This window comes from Hypanus sabinus, chromosome 5 (assembly GCF_030144855.1).
Source record: "Hypanus sabinus isolate sHypSab1 chromosome 5, sHypSab1.hap1, whole genome shotgun sequence".
Lineage (NCBI taxonomy): Eukaryota > Metazoa > Chordata > Chondrichthyes > Myliobatiformes > Dasyatidae > Hypanus > Hypanus sabinus.
Window position 1 is genome coordinate 180,391,416 of NC_082710.1, and position 17,471 is coordinate 180,408,886.

At 47.3% G+C, this 17,471-nt stretch overlaps 1 protein-coding gene across 4 annotated transcripts in view; it reads left to right on the top strand.

The window, feature by feature from the left end:
* Positions 1-709: 709 nt before the first annotated feature.
* Positions 710-17,471, top strand: part of LOC132394688 (regulator of G-protein signaling 3-like) — a 175,602-nt gene continuing 158,840 nt past the window's right edge. For 2 of the 4 annotated variants that reach the window (XM_059971062.1, XM_059971059.1), the window contains exon 1: positions 15,823-15,949. The gene's annotated coding sequence lies outside the window, so the exon portion shown is untranslated. Of the gene's footprint in view, positions 925-4,157; positions 4,360-15,822; positions 15,950-15,992; positions 16,126-17,471 lie in introns of those variants that run through there. The other 2 variants (XM_059971064.1, XM_059971060.1) reach the window with 2 other exon arrangements.

A 17,471-nucleotide genomic window follows, 5' to 3' on the forward strand; every position in this document is an offset into this window, starting at 1 on the left:
TGCAGATCCCAGGAATGGAAGGGTGGCGCCTCACCATCCCACCCCCGACACACACACACACACACTCACACACACACACACACACACACACTCACACACACACTCACACACACACACACAGACACACACACACACACACACACACACACACACACACACCCACACACACACCCGACACACACACACACACACACACATACACACACACACAGACACACACACACACACCCACACACACACACACACACACACACAGACACACACACCCACACACACACACACACACACACACACACACACACACACACACTCACACTCACACACACACACACACATACACACACACACACACACACACACACACACACACACCCACACACACCCCCCCACACACACACACCCACACACAGACACACACACTCACACACACACACACACACATACCCACACACACACAGACACACACACACACACACACACACACACACACACACACACACACACACACACACACACACACACACACACACACACACACACCACTTTTTCCCCGGGTCCTATAGTCGTGCAGCAGCATCTGACAATGCCTAATCAACCCTCGTAACACGCACAACAGCATTCTAAAGCTGAAAGGCTTCGACCCCAGTACCGTTGGGCATTATCTGACCAATCCTTTCCCCTGATGCACAGCACGATCCCAGAAGGAGAAATGACCCTTCTCACCCCAGTGACTCCGCGCACTGGTCGTGGCTGTTCAGCCCCGAGGAACGCAGCAGAAAGGGAAGAAAGTCGGCTTTCACCCAGCCCTTAACAAACAAGACGAACAAAATAACAGCGGATAATGCGGAACCTTTTCTGCGACCTTCTCATTTTGGGACCGGCCAGCTGATTTCATGAGTTCGATCTGGGACGAGGAATTAGAAGGTTTGTTCCTCAAAGAGCAGCTGACGTCGCCAGCCATTTGATCCTGGGGGCGGAACGGCTGCTAAATATAGTGGGCGAGGGCGTGGCAGGGGGAACCTGAGGTGGGTGGGGGCAGCATTGTGGGATAGTGGTGTGAAAGTTCCCCTCTCCCCGGACGCGGGTCAGGCTCTGAGGTAATGCTGATCAGCGGACCGTGAGTTGGCTGGGCTCCGGGTGTGTGTGTATGTGTACGCACCACTCCCTGAGTCATTCTGGGGCAGCCGTGTTCGAGTGCGCTGAGATCATGGACAAGTTCGCTGAGCTCCCTCTCCAAACTGCCTTGATCCCCAGGAGAGAGAAGGGAATAAGACCACAGGAGCACAATCAGCCCATCGAGTCTGCTCCGCCATTCCATCATGGCTAATTTATTTTCCTTCTTAGCCCCATACTGTCGCTGTCTCCCCATAAGCTTTAACACCTTTACTAATTAAAAGCCATCAACCTCCACTTGGCTTCCACAGCCATCTGTGGCAATAAATTTCACATATTCAGCACCCCCAACTCTGTTCTAAAGAGATGTCCTTGTATTCTGAGGCTGTGCCCTTTGGCCCAGGAGTCTCAAACTACTGGAAATATTCTCCACATGTCAATTTATCTAGGCTCCTCCCCGTGGCTCCTCTAAACTCCAGCAAATACAGGCCCAAAAACATAAAAAAGCTGTCCATTCGTTAACCCTTTCATTCCAGTGATAATTATTGTGAATCTCTGCTGCACAATGCGAACACATCCTTCCTTAGATAGGGGCCTAAAACCGCTCACAATACTCCAGCGAGGACAGGCAAAGACACTTTTCATACATTCCTTTCTGAGTCTTGTGGCTTCACGATCTCTCTGAGTGCCTCCCTTTATGTAATCCTCTCTTGCTATTCTGGGCAAAACAGACAATGTACCTCTCCCCAACATATCTTCTTTCCTCCCGCTATGTTCCAGCCCATCATTTCTCTCTGGTGACCTTGATTCCCTTTCTCCCATGGTTCATTCTCTTCTATCAAATTCCTCCTTCTTCAGCCCACCTCTTCTCCTGATCCCCTCCCAGCTTCTTAGTTCATCACCCACCCACCTTCATATTCTGGCTTCTTCCCCCTTCCTTTCGAGTCTCGATGAAGGGTCTCAACCCAAAACGTAGACTGTTCAATCCTCTGGTGTCCTCCCCCCCCCTTTCTTTCTCCCAAGGCCTCCCGTCCCATGATCCTTTCCCTTCTCCAGCTCTGTATCACTTTCGCCAATCACCTTTCCAGCTCTTAGCTTCATCCCACCCCCTCCGGTCTTCCCCTATCATTTCGCATTTCCCCCTCCCCCCACTACTTTCAAATCTCTTAATATCTTTCCTTTCGGTTAGTCCTGACGAAGGGTCTCGGCCCGAAACATCGACAGTGTTTCTCCCTATAGATGCTGCCTGGCCTGCTGTGTTCCACCAGCATTTTGTGTGTGTTACTGTTCAATCCCGTCCATAAATGCTGCCTGACCTGCTGAGCTTCTCGCGTATTTTGTGTGTGTGTCGTTCATCACCTCCAGCATCTGCAGAATCGCTTGTGTTTAGGAAATGCGGGCCTTGGCACTGATTCCCAGAACTCAAAGCATAAGAATGAAAGATTTCCCTGGGACTGCAGTGCTGGAAACTGAAGCAATAAACCTATTTGCTATTCAGTGAGATGTAAACTGCAGATTATTACAGTAATGTCTCCTTCTGTCTGTTTATGTAGAACCCACACTGTGAAAACACACACCCCATCGGTTGCTCTGCAGAAGCATTTTATTATCTCAGGGATTACATCATTTCAGGTCCCTGCCCCCCAGAGTCGTATTACTAATTCTACCCCATCATCCTGCTCCCCATCTCCTCATCGACAAACCTTTTTGTCTTCTCATTGCTAAAAGCTTTATTTTGCACTGAGATCTCCATAGCCAGCCTCTCTTGCTGTGGGAAGAGCTAGCCATCTTCTGCTTTTGAAGATCCCTCAGAGAGGAGGGGGTGCTGCTTGTGTGTACTGCAGGCACCCGTGGGGTGCAGGAGAGATTTGATTATCTTTATTTGCCGCATGTACATTCAGCACACAGTAAAATGCATCACTTGTGTCAATTGCCGACACAGTCCGAGGATGTGCTGGGTCGCAGCGCGCAAATGTCACCACACTTCTGGCACCATCACTTTACTAACATGCCCTCACTTTACTAACCCGTATGTGTTTGGAATTTGGGAGGAAACTGGAACACTCGGAGGAAACTCACACAGTCACAAACAAGGAGAAGGTACAAACCCTTTACAGGCAGAAACTGAATATTGATTGCTGGCACTGTAATAGTGTGAGGCTAACACTATACCTGTGTGCACAAAACAGCGTAACATAGAAAATTACTATAAATTACAATAAGAAATGTATAAATAAATATTGCAAAAAGAGAGCACAATAGTGTTCATACGCTGATGGACCATTCATAAATCCGATGGTGGAGGGGAAGAAGCTGTTCCTAAGATGTTAAGTGTGCGTCTTTAGGCTACTACATCTCCTCCCTGATGGTAGTAATGAGAAAAGGGCAGGATCCTTAATGAAGGATGCCACCTTCCTGAAGCATGTCTTCGATGGTGGGGAGGCTAGTGCCTATCATGGAGCTGGCTGAATTTGTAATTTCTGCAGTTTTTTCTGACCCTGTGCTGTGGCCCCTCCATACCACATGGTGATGCCACCAGTTAGAATGCTCTCCACAATATACCTTTAGAAATTTGCTGGAGTCTTTTTTGTCTCCAGATGATATAATTACATAATGCCTCCCTCATAATTACATCAATATGCTGGGCTCAAGATGGGTCTTTAGGGCTGTTGACGCTCAGGAACCTGAAACCGATTCTCATTTTGATGATGCAGTTAAATGCTAAAGTGGCCTTTATTTCAGGGAGATTTGAGTACAGGAGTAAGGAAATCTCACTGCAGTTGTGATGCCACACATCCTTTGGGTTCCTGGACTGAGGGAGCATATAGATCATAAGATATAGGAGTATAATTAGACTATTCCGCTCATCGGGTCTGCTCCACCATTTGGTTATGGCTGATTCATTTTCCTTCTCAAGCACATTTTCCTGTTTTCTTCCAGTAACTTTTGATGCCCTGACTAAAGAACTTATCAACCTCCACTTTAAATATACCCAGTGACTTGGCCTCTACAGGCATCGGTGGCAATGAATTCCACAGGTCTTTGAGAGACTTAACATGGATGGTCCCAAGCCCGGCTGTGAATGGCAGAGGGTTGGACGTGGGGCTAGCAACTCCATCCCATAAAAAACCCAGAGCTACCAAAATGCCAACAGAAGCTCCAAAGACCCCATCCTTGGGAGAGGAGGAATCTACCAAGAAGATGGCTATACCTGGAGAAAGGATGAAGGACTGGCCCAAAACAGAGGTGAGCTACTGTAGTACTATACTTTCAGTAGCTAAGACTTGCCAGCAGATAACAGGGTGGGCAGGTTTACCACGTGGAGAGGGAGCAAGTCGGCTGGGATTACCTTCTCTGGAGTGCAGAAGAAGAAGAAGAGTAGAGCAGAGGATTGGTGCATGGATGGAGGGTTATGGATAGTTTTGACTTATCATGGAGTAGGTTTCTAAAGATCAGTTCAACATTGTGGGCTGAAGTACTCATGTTGTACTGTATTGTTCTGTGCTCTATTTTCTGTCATACCAAACCCTAACAGTACTTACAGGGCATGACACTGGGCGTCCTTCCAAACTAAGGAGTCTTGGATCAGGGTTCACTGGCTGAGATGGAGGGGAAGATTATAGGGGATGGAATTGAGAAACCTCTTCATTCAGGGTTGGTACAAGTCACGGAGCAGTACCACACAGATACACGCCCTTTGGCCCAACCAATCCATGCCATCCATGGTGCCCACCCAGCTAGTCCAAATTTCTTGCATTTGGCTAATATCCCTCCATATACTTATCCAAGTGCTTTTTAAATGATAATGCTTGTCTTAACCACTTCTACTGACAGCTCCTTCCATATCCTCACAACCCTCGCAAAAGTTGCTCCTCCACTCCCTTTTAAATCCTTCCCCTCTCACCCTAAATCTATCCCACCCCCTCAGATTTGATCTCCCCTGACCTGGAGAACAAACTGTTACCATGTACCTTATAGTTGTCATAGTTCAGTTTTAAAGACCTTTGTAATGTTGCCCCTCATTTTCCTACATTCCAGGGATGAAAGATCAATGCTGGATAACCCCTCCCTACAACCGGCAACATCCTTATAAATCTTCTCTGCAAGCTTTCCAGTCTAACCACATCTCTGCATGGTGACTAAACTGTACGCAGTACTCCTTGGAGACCCTCCACTGGTCAAGGTCGACCATGGATATTGCATCCCAGCTGTGTATGTGATATGCAAGCAAGGGCAGTACAATATGGAGAACACGCTGTTGCCCATGCAGCAGGCTCCCCCTCTCCACACATCCAATGAATCCGAAGGAGTGGCAGAGACTGATACAGTTTGACACCAGCAGTGTGGCAGGAGTTACCAGTCAGTGTTGAACTCAGTGTAGCTCTGCCTTAGGGACTCCAGATCTGGACTTTCCCAAAGCCTTCCCCATGAGTGGGTATAGCCGCAAGGCAACGGAGGTGGGCGATCAGAGTTTTCCTTCTCCTAGATGAGCTGACAAGCCCCATCTGAACAAAGCGACTGGTTTTAAGGCACCAGTAACCCGCTTTTGCCCCTGGTGTTAGTAGAAACAGTCCCGCCGGGCTTAGTAACTAAGCCACACGTGAAGCCCAGGAGCTGGACTTGGTTGCCAGAGGCCATTTGATATGCATGCCATTGGTAATACTTAAAAGGGAGTGGGAGCTTGTCCCCACTACCTCTGCCCTTCATCCCACCTCCCCCCTCCAGCCATAAAACCTTGAGGAACCACAGTAGTCCAAAAGCAAAAATATTTATTTACTTATTAATCCTTCTTTATTTTAATAGTTTGTCTTGTGCACATTGGTTACTTGCCAGTCTTTGTTTGTGAATAGTTTTTACTGATTCTATTGTAATTCCTTGTTCTACTGAGAATATGTGAAAGAACCTCAGGATATATGGTGTCATGTACAGTATGTAGTCTGCTAATAAATGAACTTTGAACTCCGAGGAGTGACCTCACCGATGGCTTAGGGGACATGTAACATCCTGGACTTCTCTGCACCCAGCACTGTGGAGGTGCAGTCATTTAACATACCCGGAACAGTAATGAAGCTGGCTGAGGGTGCAAGTGTGTGAGTAGGGGGTGGGGTAAAATGAGGGCTGGAGAGAAGAGAGAGATGATAAAGAGGAAGAGATGACATGTGAGTGGGAGAAGGAACGGGAAGGACAGGAGGGAAAAGAGAGAATGAGAATAGGAGAGAGAGAGGAGAGGGAGAAATATAGAAAGAAAGGGAGAAAAAAGAGGAAGAAGAGAAAACAAAGGAGAAATAAAGACAGAGAGTGGGTGAGAGATTGTAGAGGGTGGAAGTGGGAAAGGGAAGGAGAATGAAAAAGAGAGAGAGAGAGTGCCAGCTCAGTGTCATCTCCAGCATTGTGCTCTCTCTGGCAACTGACAGCAGCCTCTGTGCTCACGGACCCTTGCTGTGATCTGCTGGATCGTTAATCACCAGCTTCATTGCTAACGTCTGCCCTCCAACATCAGCACAGTGCATCACGTTCATGGACTGCATGGTGTGTTTACAGGGCACTGAGGCACACACACAAACACTCCCAAACAACACAGACGCACGTCTTGGCATGCACACACAAGCAACAACCATGCATGCACGCACGCACACACACACACAAACACACACACACACACACACACACAAACACACACACACACACACACACACACACACACACACACACACACACACACTTAAATCACCATGCACACATAGAATCCTAGAACATTACAGCATAGAAATATGTCTTCGGCCCACCTAGTTTTTGTGAACTGTTATCCTGCCCAGTTCCATCAACACTCAACTGGAAATAGCCCTCCATACCCTTCCTATCCAGGTATCTATCCAAGCTTCTCTTAAATGTTGAAATCAAACCCACATCCACTACTTCCACAAGCAGTGCATTCCACACTTTCTCCTTTCTCTGAGTGAAGAAGATCCTCACCTCAGTTTCCCCTTAAATATTTCACCTTTCACCCTTAACCTATGACAGCCAGTTCTAGTCTCGCCCAACCTCAGCTTGCACTTTCCCCATCTAAACACACACAATTATGTACTGTCACATACACAAACACACTGACACATACTCCCAGAGAGACATGTGGACTGTACCAGTGTTGATGAAAAGCCAAGGCAGTGTGGGTGAAGAGCTGATATTTCTCCAGGATGAGAAGCCCAGAATTAGAGGCCACAGACTCAGAGTAAAGTGTTGGCCGCTCAGCTCAGGGACAAGAGGTGTTGTTCCCGAGGGACTGGTGAATCCTTGGAATCCTTTCCCCAGTGGGCAGTCAAGGCCCTGACACTGGGATTGACGGAGGTTGGGGAATGAAGGATTCTCACTCACTCACACAGACACTCCCAGGTCAAATAAAGACTTCTCAAAAATAGTTGTATTAAAGATTGGCTTTATTGCCACAGCTACATCGAAACATGCAGTAAAATCCAACATTTGTGTCATTGAGGATGTGCAGGGGGCAACCCACAAATGTTGCTTCCAGCACCAACAGACCATGCCTACGACTTAGTAACTCTAATTCCCATATCTTTGGAATGAGGGAGGAAACCACTGCACCCAGAGGAAACCCAGAGTGGTCATGGGGCAAACAGATAAACTTCTGGCAGAGAGTGGTGGGAATTGAACCCCAGTTATTCAGTTCCTCCTGAATTTTATATGTGTTGCTCAAGATGTCCAGCATCCACAGAATCTCTTGTGTTATGACGCCCCTCAAAATCTGATTTTAATTCGATAAGTTCACTTATTGTTTTCCTGAGCCCTGTCTGCTCAATGTTCCCTCAAGCCTTCCCTTTTGTTCAAGAAATCAGCCTCATGAATTCCCTCTCCAATGCATGGAATTCCCTTGTTAAAGAAGGCTGAGACCATACACAAACCCAGCTGTGGCCTCATCTGCACCTGAACACTTGTAGTAAGACTCCCCCTAATTCGCTCTCTATGTCCCTATCAATCGACGCTTCCCTGTGGTGTGACATGGGTGATCATGGTCTTATGGCCTTGATGTTTCTTGGCAAACTATTCCACAGAAGTGGTTTGTCATTGTCTTCATCTGAGCAGTGTCTTTACGAGACAGGTGACCCCACCCATTATCAATTCTCTTCAGAGATTGTCTGCCTGGCATTAGTGGTTGCATACCCAGAACTTGTGATATGCACCGGCTGCTCATATGACTGTCTGCCACCCTGCTCCCATGGCTTCACATGACCCTGACCTTGGGGGGGGGGCGCGTGGCTAAGAAGGTGCTACACTTTGCCCAGTGGTATCCTGCTGGCTAGTGCCTTATACCTCCTTTGGTAGAGATGTATCTCCACCCCACCACCCCAACAATACAGCCCAGAAATAAGGCCCATCAGCCCACAATGTTTTTGCCAGCCATGACACCAAGTTAAACTAATCCTTTCTGCCTGCATATGATGAAGCTCCAACCATTTCCTCTATTTTCATGTGTCTGTCTAAAAACGATTTGAATACGTTATCTTATCTGTTTCCACCACTCCTGGCAGCATGTTCCAGACACGTACCATTTTCCATGTAAAAAAATTTGCCTGTACTTTTCATTTGAACTTTCACCCTCTCACCTTAAAGTTAGGTGCTCTACAATTTGATATTTCTATCCCGAGAGAAAGATTCTGACAGTCTTCTCTATGTATGTCTCTCATGGTTGAATAAACTTCCATCGTCTCCCCTCAGCCTGTAGTGAAAATAATATAAACTTGTCTAAACTTCCTTTATAGCTTCTGCCCTCTAAAACAGGCAGTATCCTCATAAACCTCTTCTCCAAAGCCTCTGCATCCATCCATGCTATAATGGGGCTGACCAGAGTTGCACATGATGCTCCATGTGTGACATAACCAAAGTTTTCTAGAGCTGACATGACTTTCTGACTCATGCTCCAACCCTGTACTGATGAAGTCAAGCATGACATCAGTCAGGGTTATTTATGGCAGCAAATAAACCTATCAGCATGGGAGGTGGGAGCAAACAAAATCCTGGTGGAAATCCTGGTGGAAATCCATTCAGGCACAGGGTACATAGACAGAACCAGAGGTCAGCACTGAACTTGGGTCACTGGGCTGTAAGGATGGATCGATTGGAACCTACCTTCTATGCCTTACCTAAGCTGGTGGTGACTCCTTTAAACCCCCAGTGGTGGTATCTTGATTCATATCTTGTTTCCAATTCCTGTCCCATCAGCATGCCACTGTCTCTGGGGATTAGGCCCACAGATGAGACTGGGAAGTGCTCAAACTGTGTCCTTTAAACAGGGAACTGGAAACAAGATTTTTACTGGACTCTGCTCTTCACTGCACTGTGGCTGTGGCCTGCCCTGGCTGCAGTGATGCCTGACTTCGTATCTGTGACATTTACTTAGCTCGGTGATGAACTGAGACTGTGGTCTGCTCTGGCTACAGTGATGCCTGACTTTGTGAACTCGTGATGTTTACTTGGCTCGGTGATGAACTGAAACTGTGGTCTGCTCTGGCTACAGTGATGCCCGACTTCGTATCTGTGACATTTACTTAGCTCGGTGATGAACTGAGACTGTGGTCTGCTCTGGCTACAGTGATGCCTGACTTTGTGAACTCGTGATGTTTACTTGGCTCGGTGATGAACTGAAACTGTGGTCTGCTCTGGCTACAGTGATGCCCGACTTCGTATCTGTGACATTTACTTAGCTCGGTGATGAACTGAGACTGTGGTCTGCTCTGGCTACAGTGATGCCTGACTTTGTGAACTCGTGATGTTTACTTGGCTCGGTGATGAACTAAGACTGTGGTCTGCTCTGGCTACAGTGATGCCCGACTTCGTATCTGTGACATTTACTTAGCTCGGTGATGAACTGAGACTGTGGTCTGCTCTGGCTACAGTGATGCCTGACTTTGTGAACTCGTGATGTTTACTTGGCTCGGTGATGAACTAAGACTGTGGTCTGCTTCGGCTGCAGGGATGCCTGACTTCATGTTTGGACACACTTTTGGAAAATTACAGCTCTGAATGTTATTTGCTTTCTTTTATTGTTTGTACAATTTTTCTTCTCTGCATATTGGTATTTGTTGGTCTTTTTGTTAATGGGTTCTATTAGGTTTCTTTTCTGTGGCTGCCTGTAAGAGATGAATCTCAATGTTGTATAATGTATACATACTTGGATAATAAATGTACTTTGAACTTTGGATAAAGGTGCTGCCACTAGGGATTTAAAGAAATCCACACCAGCTTAGGTGAGGCAAAGAAGGTGGGCTCCAGTTGATCCACCCTCTCCACTCAGTACTAGTCACTCGTCTCCCACTGAGTCCCCGGAATGGGACACAAAACTTACAATGTCCTGAGTCATGTAGCCATTCAACATGTAGTCCAACACAAGATGACATGGATATTATCTCTTCTCTCTCTCCCATTGGGCAGAAGATATAAAGGCCCACTAGCTCAAGGACAGCTTTTACTCTGCTACTCTGCTTTTACCAGACTCTTGAAAGGACCTCTTGTATGGTAAAGATGGTCTCTTTGCTTCAAAGCTTACCTCATGTAGAATCTTGCACTTTATCATTTAGCTGCATGGCACTTTCTCTGGAACTCTTACACCTTATACTGCATTGTTATTGTTTTACCTTGTTCTAGTTCAATGCGTTGTGATGATTTGATCTGTATAAACAGTATGCAAGACACAGTTTTCAAAGTATCTCAGTACGTGTCAATAATAAACCACTCCTGATACCCCTCCCACCCAGGTCCACACATGGGGACCTGAGGTCAATGTTTATCCCTTAAGTAGGCATCGATCTCCCTGCTGTTTGTGGGATCTTCCTGTGTGGGAATTGGTCCTCCTGCAGTGCAGCAGTGACCACATCCCCAATCATATCATGGAGTGGAGATCCAGAGGCTGAGAAAGGTGCTACAGAAATCCAGTTCTTTGCCTTAATAGGAGGTGGTGAGGTGGTGGTAGTGACTGGGGGCTGGTGGGGGTGGGGGGTGGAGGTGGAGGATCTTCATGAAAGCAGGCTGAGCAATGGATATCCATAAACCATGGGCTCATAAGCCCATAAGAAATAGCAGCATATTCAGGCCATTCGGCCCATTGAGTCAACTCTACCATTCCATTGTCACTGATTTATTATCCCTCTCAACCCCATTCTCCCAGTAATCTTTGACAGCCTGACTAATCAAGAATCTATCAAACTGTTTTTAATATATCCAATGACTTGGCCTCCACAGCTGGCTCAGGTGATGAATTCTACAGATTCACTGCCCTCTGCCTAAAGAAATTTCCCCACAGCTCTGTTCCAAGTGGATGTCCCTCTACAGTGAGGCTGTCAGTCTTAGACCCGCCCTCCATAGGAAGCATCCATCCACATGCTGTTTTCAGCCAGCATGGCATTCCCACCCCTCTTCCTACCAATTCCCGGGAAGGGTTGAATTCCTTGCGGTGGCAACCATCACAGAACTTGAGGAGGCATCTACCTTGTTGTGGACTGGAGTTCCATTCGTGACCAACAAAACTCCCTTGTGATCCTTGCAGATGAATTCCAATCAGATCCTGTAGCCCCAGAAATGGAGCATTCTAAACCCAGAACCTCAGCCCTTGAGAGAGTTGGGAAAGGGGGCATTTTGACCTGGCAGGTCATTAACACAGGAGATTCTGCAGATGCTGGAAGTCCAGAGCAACACACACACACACACACACACACACACACACACACACACACACACACACACACACACACACACACACACACACACACACACACACTCACACTCACACTCACACACAATGCTGGAGAAATTCAGCAGGTCGGGCAGCATTATATAAAAGGAATGCAAGGGAATCACAAAGAAAGAAATCCCTGTGGAAAGCAGACTTCCAGACTTCCGTCATCCTCAATGGGATCCTACCATCAAACACATTTTAACTCTTGTCCCCCACTCCCTGATTTCCACAGGATCATTTTCTCCGTGAATGCGTTGTCCATGCATTCCTTCCAGCTTCCCACTTCATCACCCTCTCCCAACATCTTCCTTCCCCCTCACTTGGCTTCGCTCATCACCTGCCAGCTTGTAATCCTTCTCCTCCCCACACACCCCCCCATTTTCTTATTCTGGCTTCTGCCTTTTTCCTTTGAAGTCCTGATGAAGGGTCTCAGCCTGAAATGTTGAATATTTATTCCTCTCCATAGATGCTGCCATATCTGCTGAGTTCCTCCAGTACTTTGTGTGTGTTATTCTGACCTTGCACCTCATTTCCAGATGTACCAAATTTTCAACATTTTAGTAACATCTTTTAATGTTATTCTTTGTACTTCATTATCCATAAATTGGTTTATTATTGTCGCGTGTATCGAGATACGGTGAAAAACTTGTCTTGCATACAGTTCATATAGATCAGATCTTTCCTTTTCATCTTCCTTTTCATGTTCTTTTTCTCATTCTCAATTTCTCACTGTCTTGTTTTCCTACTTTCTCTTTCCCTCACCTTCTCCCTCTCTCTTTCTATTCTTAACTTCTCATTGATTTGGAACCTGATCCCACTTTCTCTCCCTCTTCCTCCTTCACTCTCTCACTCTTTCTCTCACCCGTCTCTCCTTCCTTCCCTTCTTTCTTTCTGCACTACTTTTCCCTCCTTCAACAACAAATTCCCACCTTCTCCCCAAGTCTTTCCCTCATTCTTCCCTCTCCCTCTACTTTCTCACCCCTCTACTTTCTCATCCCTCTACTTTCTGCCCCATCTGCTTCCTCTCCTCCCTCCTCCCCTCCTTTTTTTAAATAAATGACCTGGATGAGGAAGTCGAAGGATGGGTTAGTAAGTTTGCTGATGACACAAAGGTTAGGGATGTTGTGGATAGTGTGGTGGGTTGTCAGAGGTTACAGCAGGACAGTGACAGGATCCAAAACTGGGCTGAGAAATGGCAGATGGAGTTCAACCCAAATAAGTGTGAAGTGGTTTATGTTGGTGGGTCAAATATGTTATCAGAATATAGTATTAATGGTAAGACTCTTGGGAGCGTAGAGGATCAGAGGGATCTTGGGGTCTGAGTCCTTAGGACGCTCAAAGCAGCTGCGCAGGTTCACTCTGTGGTTAAGAAGGCATATGGTGTATTGACCTTTATCAATCATTGAATTGAATTTAGGAGCCGAGAGGTAATGTTGCAGCTATGTAGGACCCTGGTCAGACCCACTTTGAGTACTGTGCTCCATTCTGGTTGTCTCACTACAGGAAGGATGTGGAAACCATAGAAAGAGTGCAGAGGAGATTTACAAGGATGTTGCCTGGATTGGGGAGCATGTCTTATGAAAACAGGTTGGGTGAACTCAGCCTTTTCTCCTTGGAGCGACGGAGGATGAGAGGTGACCTGATAGAGATGTATAAGATGTTCAGAGTCATTGATCGTGTGGATAGTCAGAAGCTTTTTCCCCAGGGCTGAAATGGTTGTCACAAGAAGAAACAGGTTTAAGGTGCTGGGGAGTAGGTGCAGAGAATGGTGAGTGCGTGGAATGGGCTGCCAGCAACAGCAGTGGAGATGGATACGATAGGGTCTTTTAAGAGACTTTTGGATAGGTACATGAAGCTTAGAAAAATAGAGTGCTAAAGGTAAGCCTAGTAATTTCTAATGTAGGGACATGTTCAGCACAGCTTTGTGGGCCGAAATACCTGTATTGTGCTGTAGGTTTTCTATGTTTCTATGTTTTTTTCTCCTTCCCTCCCTCCTGTGAGGTTATCCATTTTGGTGGCAAGAACAGGAAGGCAGATTACTATCTAAATAGAGTCAAGTTAGGAAAAGGGGAAGTACAACGAGATCTAGGTGTTCTTGTACATCAGTCAATGAAAGCAAGCACGCAGGTACGGCAGGCAGTGAAGAAAGCTAATGGCGTGCTAGCCTTTATAACAAGAGGAATTGAGTATAGGAGTAAAGAGGTCCATCTGCAGCTGTACAGGGCCCTAGTGAGACCCCAGCTGGAGTATTGTGCGCAATTTTGGTCTCCAAATTTGCGGAAGGACATTCTTGCTATTGAGGGAGTGCAGCATAGGTTCACAAGGTTAATTCCCGGAATGGCGGGACTGTCATATGTTGAAAGATTGGAGCGACTGGGCTTGTATACACTGGAATTTAGAAGGATGAGAGGGGATCTGATTGAAACATATAAGATTATTAAGGGATTGGACACGCTGGAGGCAGGAAGCATGTTCCCGCTGATGGGTGAGTCCAGAACTAGAGGTCACAGTTTAAGAATAAGGGGTCGGCCATTTAGAACTGAGATGCGGAAAAACTTTTTCACCCAGAGAGTGGTGGATATGTGGAATGCTCTGCCCCAGAAGGGAGTGGAGGCCAAGACTCTGGATGCATTCAAGGGAGATTTAGATAGAGCTCTTATAAATAGCGGGGTCAAGGGATATGGGGAGAGGGCAGGAACGGGGTACTGATTGTGTATGATCAGCCATGATCACAGTGAATGGCGGTGCTGGCTAGAAGGGCCGAATGGCTTACTCCTGCACCTATTGTCTATTGTCCTTCCCTCCCTCGCTCCCTCCTTTATTTTCTCCCACCCTGTTGCTCTCCGCTTTTTTCTTTCCTTTCCCCTTCGTTTCTTTCCCATTTCCCTCACTACACCTCCCCCCCCGCTGTCCCTCCCCCTGTCCCCCTCCCTCTTTCCCACGCATACACTCTGCCACCCACCTTGTTTCTCCATAGATTGTTGCCCAGATCTTGCATTTCTTGCCCTACCCTTGCCTTGCCCCAACCTCCGTGCGCGCACACGCACGCACACACTCTCGCTCTCTCTCACATACCACAGACACACGCACTCTCACTCCTATTCGCACACATTTACTTTCTCTCTCACATACGCACTCACTCTCTCACGTACACAGCCTCTGTTACACATACTACCAGTCTTTCACCCACACACAATCTCTTTTACTCACACACATAGACGCACACATTCGCAATCTCTCTCTCTCTCTTTCTCTCTCCCTCCCTCTCTCTCTCTCTCTCTCTCTCTCTCTCTCTCTCACACACACACACACACACACACAGAGCGAGAGCCAGAGGCTGACACCCTGATTTAAAAACATTGCAAATTGAAAAATTGAACCCGTACGGACTGGCATGACTCGGCCAAAACCGCTGAGACAGAATTCCTTTAAAAATAAATAGTTCTACTGAAGATTCTTCAGAAAGCTATCTGAAAACAAGAATGGTAAATGTGACCTTCTTAGGCAATGGGGAAGTGCAGAGTGTGGGAGGGAGGGTGAGCACAGACACAGAGCCTATTCCTCATTGCCTGGGACAGTTATTGGCTGCTTGATGCGGAACCAACGCTCCATGCTAACTCGGTTACTTACAACGAGCCTCATTAATAAGAATCTGAGTGTGCGAGATCAAGGCGGCGGTGCCTGAGCCGCTCTGTGTAACTGTAGCCTCGCCTGCCTCTAAGCAGAGCGGTGATGTCAAAATACCCGTGGGTGTGACCACAAAGATTTTGTTTCTTCTCTTTCAAAACACGAGTAGCTTAAGAAGCTGTGTGTGTCTGTGTGTGTGTGTGTGAGAGAGAGAGAGAGAGAGAGAGAGAGAGAGAGAGAGAGAGAGAGAGAGAGAGAGAGAGAGAGAGAGAGAGAGAGAGAGAGAGAGAGAGAGAGAGAGAGAGAGAGAGAGAGAGAGAGAGAGAGAGAGAGAGAGAGAGAGAGAGAGAGAGAGAGAGAGAGAGAGAGAGAGAGAGAGAACACAAGAGACAAACAGCGAGAACCCCTGTCGCCCTGCCAGCACCCCGAGGAGTGGATGTAAGCGGGAGAAGGTCGTTTGTTAAGGTAATGGACTGACTTTTGATTGTTGGCGGCTTTGTTTTGACAGGGGTGGAGGACGTAATTGAACCACGCTAAAGTTTGACATGTTGTGGAGCCGGTTCCACGGCAGTGCGCTTTGACGAGCCGTCTCTCAAGCGGTTGCACTCCGACTGAATGCCAGCGAGAGAGAATAAATCAAGGTGATGTCTCAGTTAACAGGGGGGCAGTAAGCTCGGGGGCATGCCCGGCTTGAGATGGTGAACCGTGGTTCGAGCGACTGTCAAAACCCGATGGACAGGCGAAGAAACGAAGGGTGTGTGTGTGTGTGGATGTGGGTGACGGGAGGAGAGAAGGTGAGAGAGAAACAGGGCGTATGGGAGAGGGAGGGTTGGGGGAGAGAGGGTTAGGAAGAGAGGGAGGGAGAGAAACAGGGCGTAGAGAGGGATAGGAAAGAGGATGGGAGGGAGGATTAGGGGAGATGTTTGGGGAGAGAGGGTTGCCGAGAGGGAGGGATAGAGAGGGTTGGAGCAGTGGGGAGGGAGAGAGAGGGAGAGAGTGTTTTGGGGCAGAGGGAGACAAAAGTAGAGCTGAGGAGGGTGGGTGAGAAAAAGAGGGAGAGAAAAGTGGCAGAAAGAGGGGGTTGAGTGGGGAGAGAGATGGGGAGAGTAGGGGTTGAGAAAGGGGAAGGAGAAAGAGAGGATGAGGGGAAAGAAATGGGAGAGAGGAGAAACAGAAGGAGGAAGGAGAGAGTAAAAGTCAAAAGAGGAGACGAACAAGGACAGGGTATGTGCGAGAGAGAGGCGGAGTGCAAGAAAAGAAGAGTGGCAGAAAATTAGGAAAGACAAGGGAGAGCATAAAGAGTGTAATAGTGGATGAGAGAAAACAATATAGGAGGCAGGATTGAGGGCTGAGGAACGGAGAGAAATGGAGGGAGAGTAAGATAGGTAGATAGATAGAAAGAGAGGGGAGGGGAAGAGAGAGACCTCTTGAGAGTATGTGAACATGGTGAGAACTCTATGGAATGTGGAGGAAGGGGATGTGAGGGAGGTGGGGAGAGAGCTATGAGCAAGAAAATTAAGGAACCAGATCCACAGCAATGCAGACGCAGAGTGTGAGAGGCAGACAGCCAAAACTTGGATTGAGTGGAAGGAGTGAGTGACCGCAGAGTAGAATGGAGTAGCAGAGGCAGAGGCAACACCACCCCCCCCCCCCGGTGGGGTCAATGGGAGAAAAAGCAGAATGAACAAGAGAGAGGGATTGAACACCAAAGCAGAGAATCAACTGGTTGTGAGGAGGGGCAGTTAGAGAGCAGGAGGGTGGAAGAGTGAGTAAAGCTGGGACAAATGCGAATGGGGAGAACGAAACAGAGGCAGAATAAAAGACTGGTGCATGACTGGAGGACAAGAAAAGAGAAGCCCCAGAGAAGGGGCTGTTGTTGTTGTTACAGCCCTGATAGAATCGGAGAGCCTTTGGGTGTACCTCTGCAGATTGTGGCATTGTAATGAATTCAACAAGGCAGTTTCTGAATAATAAGCTGATTGGGAAG